At 47.7% G+C, this 14199-nt stretch overlaps 1 long non-coding RNA gene across 2 annotated transcripts in view; it reads right to left on the minus strand.

Annotated features, from left to right (window-relative positions):
- Positions 1 to 2249: 2249 nt before the first annotated feature.
- Positions 2250 to 14199, minus strand: part of LOC307175944 — an 84569-nt gene continuing 72619 nt past the window's right edge. For both annotated transcript variants that reach the window (XR_013824561.1, XR_013824562.1), the window contains exons 4-5: positions 11482 to 11643; positions 2250 to 2639 (exon numbers count right to left, since the gene is read on the minus strand). This is a non-coding gene — a long non-coding RNA (uncharacterized lncRNA). The remainder of the gene's footprint in view (positions 2640 to 11481; positions 11644 to 14199) is intronic.

A 14199-nucleotide genomic window follows, 5' to 3' on the forward strand; every position in this document is an offset into this window, starting at 1 on the left:
CAGAGGACATGAGGCAAAAGTTAACTTGTCTACGATTGATTCCCTGCAGTCTGGCCTCCCAGAAAGGGAGGTCCCTTGTAAGACTTCATGGAAACCATCCACCTCTCAGCTTAAGGCAATCAATCCTCAAATACAAGTATCATATTCTAGCCCCCGAAAAAGTCACACAGCAGGAGGGGCCGTTTCTCCTCAACCATGACCACTGAGACGGCAATGCCTGCTGTGAGGTTTCACAGCTGCGATGGCTAGGTTAGGGCCTATCTCCTGGGCACATTTGGGGAAAGTCTAAAATGTCCCTAGCCCATGAATACTTCATAGGCGGGATACTTTTGAAGATTCTGTGATGAGACTCTGATCACCAGATGAGGGATTCGTTTTCCCCTCATCATATGGCTTAAAATCCCCAAGTCACAAACAAGGCCCCTCCTCCAGAGTCTGTCCATCCTGCCAGACTGCTACACGCTACCCCAGAATACGATGGGCACCACATATATGCCTCACAGTGGCAGAGGCCAGGGAGAGCTCTTCTCATTTTCTTACTATGGAAAAACTTCAAGTGATATTTCCAAATTCAGGCGAGTTGAGTTGAACCTTGTGGTTCACCTGGCAGAAGATGGAGGGTGGGGGGAGTCAAGGCAGCCCTTGAGCGCCTCCAAACCTTGGGCCCCTCGAAAGTGTTATACCCGCTAGGACAGAAGTCCTGGTTAGTCTGCCTTCTGCAGGTGCCCATGTGACTCCAGATTTGGAAGCTGGGAGTTTCCTGAAGCCACTTTGAGGAATAAGTGTGCAGTTAAGCTGCAGCTCAGTCACCAGAGCCGCAGCCGGGCCCACATCCTCACTGTCATTTCTTCGGTGAACTCAGGACTCTGGTGTTCTCCGAGGACTGGTCCAGCTAGAGACCCTTCAGGAGACCCAGTGAAAGGCTGCAGCTGTCACACGATCATCAGAAGGGATATAAATGCAGGACCAGGCAGGAACCTACAGTCTTCCTAGCACGCTGCTACCCCTCGTGCTGCAGGAATCTGAGCCTAGGTGGAGCAAAGACAGGCAAGGCTCTCCTACCCTTAGGCACCTGGAGGGAGAAAGGATGCTAACCCAGTCCTGACCTCTGTATCTAATCAGGGGCAAGTGAAGACAGTTACTGATCACATGGCCAGAACCTCTGATACGGGAAATGCGGTAACTTCCACCAGCTGCCCTCCCCGTCCTGGGATGGGGATCTTACACCAGCACAACTGTGGTGAAAGGGTCGAATTGGCCACTCAAGGCATAACAGGCTTTAAACTAATACTTTATGTGGCTTCGTAGGAGGATCGTAACAAAAGATGCATCTACGATGTCTTCATCGCATTGGGGACCCAAGAGTTTCCCAAGCACGCGACTTCCTTTGGCCTCACGCACGTGGGACCCAGGACTGCACTGGAGTACACACCAAGCTCTACACTGAGCTGAACTCTGCAGCTTGGAGAAGCACACTGTGAGCAGGTAGAGTCCAAGGTGTTTTGTGAGGAAGGTGTGGTCAACCCAGACCTGATGAGTATCTTACCAGAACTTTATATGGAGAAAAACCCACGTTAAAGGCTTAAACTTGCAGAGACCTGTCCTGGACAATGGGGTGTCACCACTCTTGTGTTTCTTCGTGTTACTAGGACTTAGTCCAATGCGTCTCGTTTCCACAGAGGTTGCCAGGTGTTCCCCTCCCCACGCTCACCCAGCGGCAGAGCAGTTGGTGCACGTTTCTGCTTAGGCAGATGGGACTCATTCCTCTCATCCCTTCCTAAAGTTTCTCTCCCCAAGGTGTCTGCAGTTCCCTCATCCTGGTCCCTATGCAGTCAGGAAAGGGCCTCTTTGCCCTCTGACCTCATTCGGCCCATCGGGAAGAAGCACTTCAGAGTGGAGGGGAGAGCTGGCCCCACATAAGCCCTGAGCCTTCAGACCTGAACATGCAGACCTGAGTGAGCCCTGAAAAGGAAGTGCTGGATTCAACACCCCACTCTTAAAGCGACCACAGCGGATAAACAGCCGACTTGCCCGGAGAAAGTGATGCTGTGGGCATCCTTCCCGTGCGACTACAGGTTTAGCCTCTCTCAGGGAGGCTCGTTCCTCATTCCCAAAGGTCTCAGTTCCAGAAAGGAAACAGATTCTACAGACCTGTGTCAGTGGCCTGCAGTTACATGAACCCCTGCTTGTCTGAGACTGACTGAAAGCACCTTGCTTGCATTTATGGGCAGAGATTCCCTCTGGGCTTCAATATCCTGCTCCCTCTGAACCACAGCTCTGTTCTGCTCGTCTGTCCCTGATCTGTCTGCTAAGCACTGAGATCCCAAGAAACAAGGCAGCATGGAGGCCAGGCCCGGCTGCCCTCTCTGGACCACTCAGGGGGCTACAACTGGCCATGGTGACCATGAGGGTAGGAAGTGTCTACTACCAGCCAGGACTTCCTTCATCACGGATACCCTAGACCCATCCTCAGCCACCCTGGTTGTCACGGCCTTAAGAAGTTGACAAGATTCATCCCCGTCAGAGCAGACATCCAGTGGGTGACTCACCCAAATCCCTTCCGGAAAACTAGACCTTGTTAACCGTCCTTGATCTCCGTCCTCCTGTCCCATCACTTGTATTCCGTGGCAAAATAGGACCTAGGTGAGAACAAATCATTCCCTCAGTCTCGCAGAGAAAGCAGGACTCACATGAATAAAACATTGTAGTCAACATTAATAGCTGTTGAAAATGAAGCCAGGAGCAAAAGCCCACAGGCTTCTCCACAGGGCAGATTCCATAACTCAGAAGTCTTAGAGGCTATGAGAAAATTTAATCGTTTAAGGCATCATTCATGCATCCCCTGTACTTAGCCCAGAGCGTGCCTGCCTGTTCTGGAATGAGTCTATGCATGTAGGAGCCGGGGGCTTCAGGTAACATGGGGCACGGCTCATGTACACTGCAGCGTGCCCATAGAGCCTGGAGGACAGTTTGAGTGCGCTGAAGAAGCAAAGACACCAACCAGCTACAGCTATGAGCATCTGTGGTTTATAAGAGCTTCCCTGGCAGGTACGTTGTCTTTCCAGGAAAGGATGGCTTCCATCCTTCAACCTCACGTAGCTCCACACTTTGTTTAAAAATAACACTTTTTGATAATGTGATGTGTAGCCTGGAGTACTCTTATTAGCCCTTTTGAAGGGCTCATGACATTGGGCCCTTTACTATAATGTCACTTATACAGGAAATCTCAGACCCCTCGCCACACAGCTCCCCTTATTGGAAACAAGTCTCTGCCATGAAGTGAGAACAGGACTTAATGGCAGATAAAGCCTTCACCATCCTGTGCCCTTCGTGTTTCCCAGGATCCTGAACTGAGGACTCTTACTACCTGGCCTGCCACTAAGCCACTAGATGACCATGTTCTTCGGTACACCAGGTAGATATCTAGATCCCACATTTATTACAGGTAACCAAGCCTTGTCTGAAAACTGTCTAATGGTATCTCTGTTGGGCAGTTGTCTTTGTGCCATGGAGAGAAGTTTTCTTCCAAGAACCTGGGGCATTAGATACCCCTTTTCCTCTTATGAGCACTTATCTAATATTCCTTTTATCTCTGCTGGATCCTTCATCTACTATGTTTGGGACAATTTGTTAGGTGTGGGGTAAGCTTCCCAAATACCAACTTCAGAATAACTGGCTGTCAAGAGCAAGTAAGAAAGAGAGGGTAGGAAAGGGAAGTGTTCTATTCACAGTCACTAAGGAATCACTTGACTATGAACATTCCTCAGAAAACTTGGCCAGGAAGTCACTAGGATCACCAAGGAGTGAAGGGAATGCGGAGGACTCCCAGGAGATTTGAGCTCATACCCTCCACGGGATGGCTCTGGGAGATACTGCACAATAGAGAAACAACTATACAAGCCAAGATTTAAATGGAAATAGCAGTGAGCATCTTTGCGACTGACTACACCTGCTTTACTTCAATTTGAAGAATTGGCTAGGACATTCTAAAGAATTTCCTTTGACAAAGTAGATAGATGGTTACATGCAGAAGTCCCAGGAGACTGATCTTTCCCCAAACTATTTTAATACCTCAGATTAAATTAATTTAATGTCTGTCTAGAATCTAGATGCTGCATATGGAGCAAGAGAAAAATCAAAGCCTGATTCTGTTCAAGAACCACTCGTCTTGGCAACCTCAGAGAAGGTGGTCTGATCTGTCCAACTCCATTTTTGTTGGTGACAACAAAGTGTTCAAAGTCATACATGTAGGTCTCCCTAGAAAAAAGGGGAGGGAAGATGCTCATTTTTATATAAAGTAAAATTATTTCCCACAGGTTTAAGAAAAGGTAGAACCTGGCCAGAGAAGACAAGAAGGCCGATGACCATGGCAAATCGGGAGTGTGACCATTCTTGACTAATCACAGGCCTAGAGCTGCCAGCTGTCAGACTCTGAAACTGTCTCCCTGACACACTGTGTTCCAGGGCAGGAGGCTGATGGACAGTCCCGCTCAGTGCCGCCCCAGGAGGGCAGCAGAATAGGCTGTATTAAAGGGCAGCCATTGGCAGAGTCAGGAAGGCTACAGATAGGGCACATCCGTGATGGAGGAGTTCGACTTCCCAAGGAAGAGCCCTTGGCCATCCCTCTGATGGCTCCCGTGAGTAATCTCTCAGCAGTATGAGTCTGGGATATCGATTAACTGACTGAAGCAGCTTTTAACACGGTCCCATGGACACTCAGTGGTCACAGCCTGGGTCAGGTCCAACTCGGAAACCAAGCTCATCCTAAGATGACTGGAGAACTACAGAAGGAAGAACATCTCCACCAACAGCTGGCCAGTGTGGCAGAGGCAAACAAGATTTGGACTCTTTGGCGTTCGTGGTATGACCTAGATCTGCCAGGTAATACAGTCAGGTCTGAGTTGAAAAAGATCATCTCAAACACAAAGCAAGCCTTCAGTGTAAACGGAAGGAAGCCCCCACTCTACCAAAGCTGGTAGGAGATAATAGTTCCACACCTGAAATTGGAGGATCAGGTGGGTAATAGTAAGGCATCTCAGTAATAGGCATCAAGTAGACCTCTCCCGCCCTCTGCAGTTCTGGCTGCAATCTCCCATCATATCTGGGGATGGAGACTGCATTCCTGGGAAAGACATGCCATCCTATCTCCTCTGGGTGGTCACGCAGGGATCCTGCATTTATTGTTGGATGGTTGCCTTGATGAAGCCAGGCTTCCTCCAAGACACTGATGTGCTGGGACAAGCCCTCTGGCCACAGAGCACACATCCACACACCAGGGGAGCATCTATGACAGCATCCAGCTCTCAATCACTCAGCACATGATTTCCTTCAAGTTCCCAGTGCTGATGGGGGTGGGGTAGTGGTGACCCCCTTGGGCTGCAGCATTACCATTTCCAGGATTCTTGTGGGAAGGAGACTGGGACACAGTGCAGGCTGGCTGCACTGTAACACAGAGAATGCTTCCGGTAGCCAGACAGAAAGGCAGGAGTGTTTCAGGGTAACTTGGACACCCTACCAGCTCCAGAAATCCGTGCTGGGATGGCTGAGGCCGCGTCACAGCTCAGCATCTGCATCTGACCAACCCTGCTTCTTCCCCCTCCCTTCACTGGTGTTTATGCCTCACACCCCACGTTTGGTCTGGACATCTGTTTCTTGCCGTGACCTGTACTTCCTAAGAAGATAAACGATCTAAATAGCTTCAGTGAAGCTAGCCTTGTGTAAGTGTTGGCCCTGTGTCAAAGTCTTAATAGAATTATCGCACCATCTTCTGCAAACACCCAGAAGAGATGACAGGCAAGATTACTGTTCAGAGGTTCTGCTAAGATTGAGATGGCTTTTTCCTCTCCTTGGGCTTTGGCTTCAGAAGCGAGCCTTCTCAGCGATACCTTGGAAAGAGTCACAGATATCCCCAATTCAACCTCTCAGCGTCCTATATGGACCCAGAAAAGGTGGCCTCGCCATGGGAAAATTCATCTCTTGCTTTTATCATCCCGTGGGCCACAATCTCCGTGTTGGCTGTAAGCTGTCAGGTTGTCTCCTTCCTCCTATGTCCAATCAACCTGGCCAGCTCAAGTTTTTCTAGGCTGAGGTCAGGTAAATTCTAGCTTTTGTTCTCAATCCTTCCTAGCCACCTTCTCTAGTCATGATCCCGTGATGAATATTTTCAGCGACCCTCGTCGACATCCTCAGCTAACCGTCTTTATGGTCTGATAAGGTTTTAAGACCCAGGACATTCTCCTGGACTTGTTTTGAAAATTCTATGCATTTGAGATATGATGATCTAGGTAGATCCATGACTCCCTTGTTTTCCAGCCACAGACAACTCTCTGAACACCACCGTCTATTTGGGTTTCAAGGACACTAGGACCAGGATGAAGCTCAGACTCCTTTATGGCATTTGGCGTCTAGGTTGGCTTATCTTTTAAAGGGAAACAGATTTGGACACTGACATCCAGACTTATGCTCTCAGTCCCTAGTCACGCAAGTGTTCTCACAAAATAACAAAAGCAAACTCAGAGCAAATTGGTATTTGCCTGAGGGGAAGAGGGTTGGAGGGTGACAAAAGTGGGTGAAGGGCAGGGCCATGAAACAAACTTCCAGATATAATCATGGTGATGTAATATACAACATGGCAACTATAGTAATATTGTATTGCATATCTGAAAACGTCAAGAGGGAGTAAATCTTAAGTTTCCATTGCAAAGAAAGAAACACTTGTCACTTTGGTGATGGATGGTAACTACAGCTTACGGTGATCACTTCAGTGTATACAAATAATGATTTTGTATACCTCAAACTAATGTTATGTCAGTTCGATCTCAAAATTACAAAACCTTCTAAATGATTTTAGAAAGTAAAGCAACACTCAGTGACACTCAGAACAGGCTCATGCTACTAGAAGTAAGGAACTTCTAGTTAGGTAAACTGTTTTCTTCAGTAACACCAGAAATATGCTTGCCTTACTTAAGACCAAAATAAATAATTGCTGAAGTGGCTCTGGGATTTTTCCTAGCTCAAGTGATTTGATGTTCTGTGAAGTTCAGAAATAACTTGGAACTTTCCAAGCCTGGGACACAGAAGAGACTTGGCATTCCTGTTCTTTCAGAAGGTAGAGTCAGAATTGGGGTTCTGGCTCTCGTCTCTTTTTGTAGATGAACCTGGATTGAGGGGAGAAGGCTCTGGTCTGCTTCAGTGCTGTCCTGTATCTTGTGCTGTGCTCTAATGAGGGGTGGGGGTCATCTGTCAGGCTCCTCAACTATGTACAGTTGACCCAGGAGTCCGCTGGTCCCATCACCATCTGTCTCAGATGCGAAGATCTGCACTAGAGACACCAAAGCGATGGTGGCCTTTAGGAAGTGCAGTCCTCCACAAAAGAGCAAAAGGGCTGTGGGCATGGCCTCCATCCATCCTAGGTTCTGGAGAGCAGCTGAAGACTCAAGGTGGCTGGGAGGACAGTAGCAGAAAGCCAAGCCCTGCCCGATGGCCCAGCAGCCTCAGCCAGAACTTGAGGACAGAAGATGCTCACAACAAAGGACAAGGGACAAAACAGGAGAGAAGGGGAGGGTGATCAATTTACTGCGGATGAATTATGCGTAGACATTTGAAGAGACTCTTCATGCTGATTTTACCACTGGAGAAGAACTGCGGCGCTGAACAACCCCACCATCAAGTGTAAGTGATCCCTGGTTTCAAAGACAGTCAGACATCGAAAGCAGAGCCGACTGCCAACTCCTTAAGGGAAGGGCAATTGCAGCCACACGAACAGCCTCAAGCTTGGGCTCGAGAACACTTCCCCGAAGAAGCCAGGACAAAGAGAACACCCATCGCTCGATCACAAACCAGTATTCTCCTTCAAGCCTTCGAGAACCTATTTCCTGGCACGGCTATCAGGGAAGGACTGGCTAGACAAACAGGCATCCCAGAACCCAGATACGTCTTTAGAACCAGCGAGGTGGGCACCAGGAGAGCAGAAGTGGGCCCATGAGTGCCTTGGCTGGGGGCCCAGTCCCAGGTCTCGCGGGACTGTCCCTTTGGACCAAAGCATCCTGTCCACTGGTCCCAGCAGCCTTCCCCTGCCTGCCCACCATCATCTCGGGAACATCCAATCATTTGCTCAGCAGCTCCTCTCTCCCCAACCTTCTCTCGAGTTCCTCTGGGGGCGATGGGGGCCAGTCACCAGGGAGCGGGGTGGTCCAGCCCACCTGCGCCAGAGGAGAGAACTCAACCTCCTCAGACACTTAGGAGGAGTCACTCATCAAAGTCACAGATTGACCCCGGAAGGGGGCTCATCCCTTCACTCCTCTGGTGTCCACAACAAGGAAAATGCCAGGAGCGCACCTAGCACACTGGCCTGGCAGCACTGCCCCCTGTCCCAGCCTGACCCTGAGCATCCCCAGCAACAGGTGCAACACCTGGTCAGCCAGGCACATCCCACACTAGGCCAAGGTGGGGCCAGAGGGGAGGGGACAGGGGAAGGGGCAATTCTGCAGCCTGAACACACGGACACACGGATGGTAGCAGCACTAGGCCAAGGTGGGGCCAGAGGGGAGGGGACAGGGGAAGGGGCAATTCTGCAGGCTGAACACACGGACACACGGGTGGTAGCAGCACGCACCATCGGCCGAAGAGCTGTTGCCTCTGTCGCTGGGCCAACAGCACCAGCGTCTGCAGAAACTTGAATTTAGCCCCTTAGATGATCTCCTGTCAACCACGAAGACCCAGGAAGAGGCCTCATCTCTCTTCTGCATGAGGAATGGCAAGAAGAGGACTTTCCAGGACCACCGGAGGCATCCCCCCAGGAAGGAGAATTTCAGGCTTCTCTCGACAAACTGCAGAGCTCACTAGGGCCTCAGCTTGAACAGAAGGGCATCAGCTTTCTCCCCACCCTTTTAGGTCTCTTTTCCTGGGATGCAGAGTCAGACTGACAAAGGGCCAAGGAAACCCAGCATGCTGGAGTCCAAGACAAAGGCAAGAAACAGTCATCACTTAGGAACCCAGAGGGAGTGCTTCCTTTGTCCTGCAGGTGGCTCTTTCTCGGCTCCCTGATTGTTGCCAAGCTCAGACGGCCTCTAGAGCCACCATGGGTACCAGGCAGTGGACACCCTCCCTGACGACTGAATGAACCGGAGCATTCTCAGGACACACGTCACCCCCTCCCTGCCATTACCACACCTCAGCCATCTGGACCACCCCAGAACTGAAACCAGAACCAATCATAGGTCTAAGGACTCATCCACATGGGTTTCCCTTCTGGCAAGATCAGAAGTCAAGCCTGAAGTTAGGCTGGTGTATAGAAGAGGGGGATGCCCCATGTCTCGAACATGGGAGTCCAGGAACAGGTCTGTATCCCAGCTGTGAGTACTGGACCCGGCAATGGAAGCAGCTCCTTTCTTCATCTATCAATGGTCAATTCAAAGGTTAAGTCCATAATATTGTGGAATCTTCCAATCTTGGAGCATTAAAACAAACAGAAGATAGCAGAGGACGGTATGGTAGCAGCTCCAAGAAATCGCTGAGGACAGTATGAATCTGGCACTTTCCACAGTGGTAGCATCTTTGGATGTATGGGCACGCCTGTTTACCCACCATCTTCCCTCGTGTTTTATGAAGTATAAGTTGTCTAAGCCTCTTGGTGGTCTTCTTTCAACTGTCTCCTCCCTTTTTTTTTTTTTTTCACGGTACGCGGGCCTCTCACCGTTGTGGCCTCTCCCGTTGCGGAGCACAGGCTCCGGACGCGCAGCCTCAGCGGCCATGGCTCACGGGCCCAGCCGGTCCGCGGCATGTGGGATCTTCCCGGACCAGGGCACGAACCCACGTCCCCTGCATTGGCAAGCGGACTCTCAACCACTGTGCCACCAGGGAAGCCCCCCGCCTTTTATTTAAATTAATTTATTTTTGGCTGCGTTGGGTCTTCGTTGCTGAGTGCGGGCCTTCTTGTTGTGGCCGGGGGGGCTACTCTTCGTTGCGGTGTGCGGGCTTCTCATTGCAGTGGCTTCTCTTGCTGCAGAGCACGGGCTCTAGGCATGCGGGCTTCAGTAGTTGTGGTTTGCGGGCTCTAGAGCGCAGGCTCCGTAGTTGTGGTGCATGGACTGGACTTAGTTGCTCCGCGGCATGTGGGATCCTCTCGGACCAGGGCTTGAACCTGTGTCCCCTGCATTGTCAGGTGGATTCCTAACCACTGCGCCACGAGGGAAGTCCCTCCCTCCTTTTCAAGTGCTAACTTTGAAAGATACATCCTGGATTATCAAGCTATGTGGCTTTCCATTGGTGTACTAACAACAATCTTTGTAAACTTGAAATTGTTCTTCAGATATAAACAAGCTAACTCCTTGAACCAGGGTGTTACCTTAATTCCAGGTTGTCTGAGAAATGAAATCACAACCTCTGAGTTTGTTCCTAGAGAAATGTCAGGACATTATTGCCCCTCTATACCTTCTACAATCTCTTCTCCCACTTTTCTCTTAAAATTGCCACCCATCCCCCAGCATCTTTGGCAGACGCCAGCTCTATGGCAGGGAGACACCTTAAAAGTCCTTCCACCCCACCCTTGGGGATCTACTATCAATGTTACCATGTGTGGAGATGACCTTCTGAAAGTTTAGCTTTGTAAAGCTTCTTTCGTGACCAAGCTACAGGCCAGGCATACACTATTCACTAACTTTCACCACTCTCAATTTGTCTAGACTTTAGAGATTTGAAGTTGTAAAGGACATTCAAGAGGCAGTTACCACATGTGCCCAAGTGAGCTGTTAGGCTTTCAGTGGTACGGGAGATTCTTGCATGAACTGCCCGGAGGAAGAGACAGCGGGAGAACTAGCTCCATAGGATTTAGACCTTGAGACAAAAAGGGGAGTGATTATCAGAGGGGGTCTCTCCCATATCAAAGTCACAGGTTCCGTCCTGGACTCTGCAATGTTCCTTCTTTTATTATCCCTATTTCCAGGGAAATTTCCTGAAATTCTAAGTTAATAGAAAAAGGAATTTAGGCTGAGACATACAATCCTGGCCTCGTAGAAATCACATCCATTTCCAGGCCTTCCCTGGTCACAAAACCCAGCGGGCCTCTGTCCTTAAGGTGGGTTGAGGCAAAGGACATCTTAAATCCACCTGCTGAATTTAATGTCCCACAGCCCAGTGCTAGGGGTCTGGGTTCCTCCTGGGCCCCACTCAACCCCCAGCTTCCCTTTCTGCCTCATGGATTTCTTTGATTCCAGGTCTCTTATCTAAATGTCCATCTTCCATCTCCAAACTTGAGCGTTTACGTTTCCTAACCCATCAGGCTAGATTCCTACTTGCCAAGTCATTCATTACCTTTACTCCTTGTTTTCCCCCCGCAAAAAAAATACACGAGTTTTCTATGATCTCATTGAGTCACTGAATCAAGCAACTACCAAGTCCCACATTACCTTTGGACTTAAAATTATAGTATATACAGTAGTACATTTCTCTGATGTTAAATTTAGGAGTTAGGAGTCTACTTACACGAAATCCAGATATCCTCACTGAGGAAGAACCCTCTTGGGCACCTGCCTGCTGCTGCCCCTCCTGTGGGCCCCCAAGGCACCTTTGAAGAACATCAGGGCTCCAAGAAATAAGGTTTGAAAGCTTCTGAGATGCTCCACATCTTCTTATAAATGTAACAAGCTGAAAAAATGTTATTTACAATAATTCATAAATTAGGTGAACTTACATCTTCAGTAAGTTATTTTAAAAAAAGAAGCACTGATTAACTTTCGGTTTCTTTATCCTATGATTAGCATAGGTGTGAGTATCGCTTAAACTTCTAAGTCATTTAGCTGTGAGTAGTTTTGCTTTGTTTTATCTCGACAGGTTATTTTGTTCCTTTATATTTTATTACTGGTGTTTGATTTAATTCACTGTGATCAGAACCTATTAGCTGTATCTTGGATATTTCAAACTTGTTGAGATTTATTTGTGATCTAGTACCTGGTCAAAATTCTAAATGTTTCATATGCATATAAAAATAATTTTTAGATTAGGTATACTAATGCACTATCCTTTCTGTATATTTTATTAAATTGTGTCAGTCTGAGAGAAGAATTTAAAACCCTGAATGAGAGGACCTTCAAGATGGCAGAGGAATAAGACGCGGAGATCACCTTCCTCCCCACAAATACATCTACGTGTGGACAACTCCTACAGAACACCTCCTGAACGCTGGCAGAAGACCTCAGACTTCCCAAAAGGCAAGAAAATCCCCATGTACCTGGCCATGGGGCTGACAGGGTCTTGGTGCTCTGGCCTGGTGTCAAGCCTGAGCCTCTGAGGTGGGAGAGCCGAGTTCAGGATATAGGACCACCAGAGACCTCCCAGCTCCATGTAATATCAATCGATGAGAGCTCTCCCAGAGATTTCCGTCTCAACGCCAAGACCCAGGTCCACCCAATGGCCAGCAAGCTCCAGTGCTGGACGCCCCATGCCAATCAACTAGCAAGATAGGAACACAACCCCATCCATTAGCAGAGAGGCTGCCTAAAACCATACTAAGTTCACAGACACCCCAAAACACACCACTGGACACGGCCCTGCCCACAAGAAAGACAAGATACAGCCCCACCAACCAGAACACAGGTACCAGTCCCCTCCACCAGGAAGCCTACACAAGCCACTGAACCAACCTCACCCACTGGGGGCACACACCAAAAACAACAGGAACTACGAACCTGCAGCCTGTGAAAAGGAGACCCCAAACACAGTAGGTTAAACAAAATGAGAAGATAGAGAAATACACAGCAGATGAGGGAGCAAGGTGAAAACCCACCAGACCAAACAAATGAAGAGGAAATAGGCAGTCTACCTGAAAGAGAATTCAGAGTAATCATAGTACAGATGATGCAAAATTCTGGAAACAGAATGGAGAAAATAACAGAAACACTTAACAAGAACCTAGAAGAACTGAAGAGCAAACAAACCAGTGATGAACAACACAATGAAAGAAATTAAAAATTCTCTAGAAGGAATCAATAGCAGGATAACTGAGGCAGAAGAACGGATAAGTGACCTGGAAGATAAAATAGGGGAAATAACTACTGCAGATCAGAATAAAGAAAAAAGAATGAAAAGAATTGAGTACAGTCTCAGAGACCTCTGGAACAACACTAAATGCACCAATATTCAAATTATAGGGGTCCCAGAAGAAGAAGAGAAAAAGAAAGGGTCTGAGAAAATATCTGAAGAGATTATAGTTGAAAACTTCCCACATGGGAAATGAAATAGTCAATCAAGTCCAGGAAGTGCAGAGAGTCCCATACAGGATAAATCCAAGGAGAAACATGCCAAGACACATATTAATCAAACTATCAAAAATTAAATACAAAGAAAAAATATTAAAACCAGCAAGGGAAAAGCAATAAATAACACAAGGGAATCCCCATAAGATTAACAGCTGATCTTTTTAGCAGAAACTCAGCAAGCCAGAAGGGAGTGGCAAGACATATATAAAGTAATGAAAGGGAAAAACCTACAACCAAGATGACTCTACCCAGCAAGGATCTCATTCAGATTTGACAGAGAAATTAAAACCTTTACAGACGTGCAAAGTTAAGAGAATTCAGCACCACCAAACCAGCTTTACAACAAATGCTAAAGGAACTTCACTAGGCAGGAAACACAAGAGAAGGAAAACACCTACAAAAACAAACCCAAAACAATTAAGAAAATGGCAATAGGAACATACATATCGATATTTAGTTACCTTAAATGTAAACGGATTAAATGCTCCATCCAAAAGACACAGACTGGCTGAACGGATACAAAAACAAGACCCATATATATGCTGTCTACAAGAGACCCACTTCAGACCTAGGGACACATACAGACTGAAAGTGAGGGGATGGAAAAAGATACTCTGTGCAAATGGAAATCAAAAGAAAGCTGCAGTAGCAATTGTTATATCAGACAAAACAGACTTTAAAATAAAGACTATTATAAGAGACAAAGAAGGACACTACATAACGATCAAGGGATCAATCCAAGAAGAAGATATAACAATTCTAAATATTTATGCACCCAACATAGGAGCACCTCAATACATAAGGCAAATGGTAACAGCCATAAAAGGGGAAATCGACAGTAACACAATCATAGTAGGGGACATTAACACCCCACTTACACCAATGGACAGATCATCCAAAATGAAAATAAATAAGGAAACACAAGCTTTAAGTGACACATTAAACA

Source organism: Stenella coeruleoalba (genome assembly GCF_951394435.1).
Source record: "Stenella coeruleoalba genome assembly, chromosome: 17".
Lineage (NCBI taxonomy): Eukaryota > Metazoa > Chordata > Mammalia > Artiodactyla > Delphinidae > Stenella > Stenella coeruleoalba.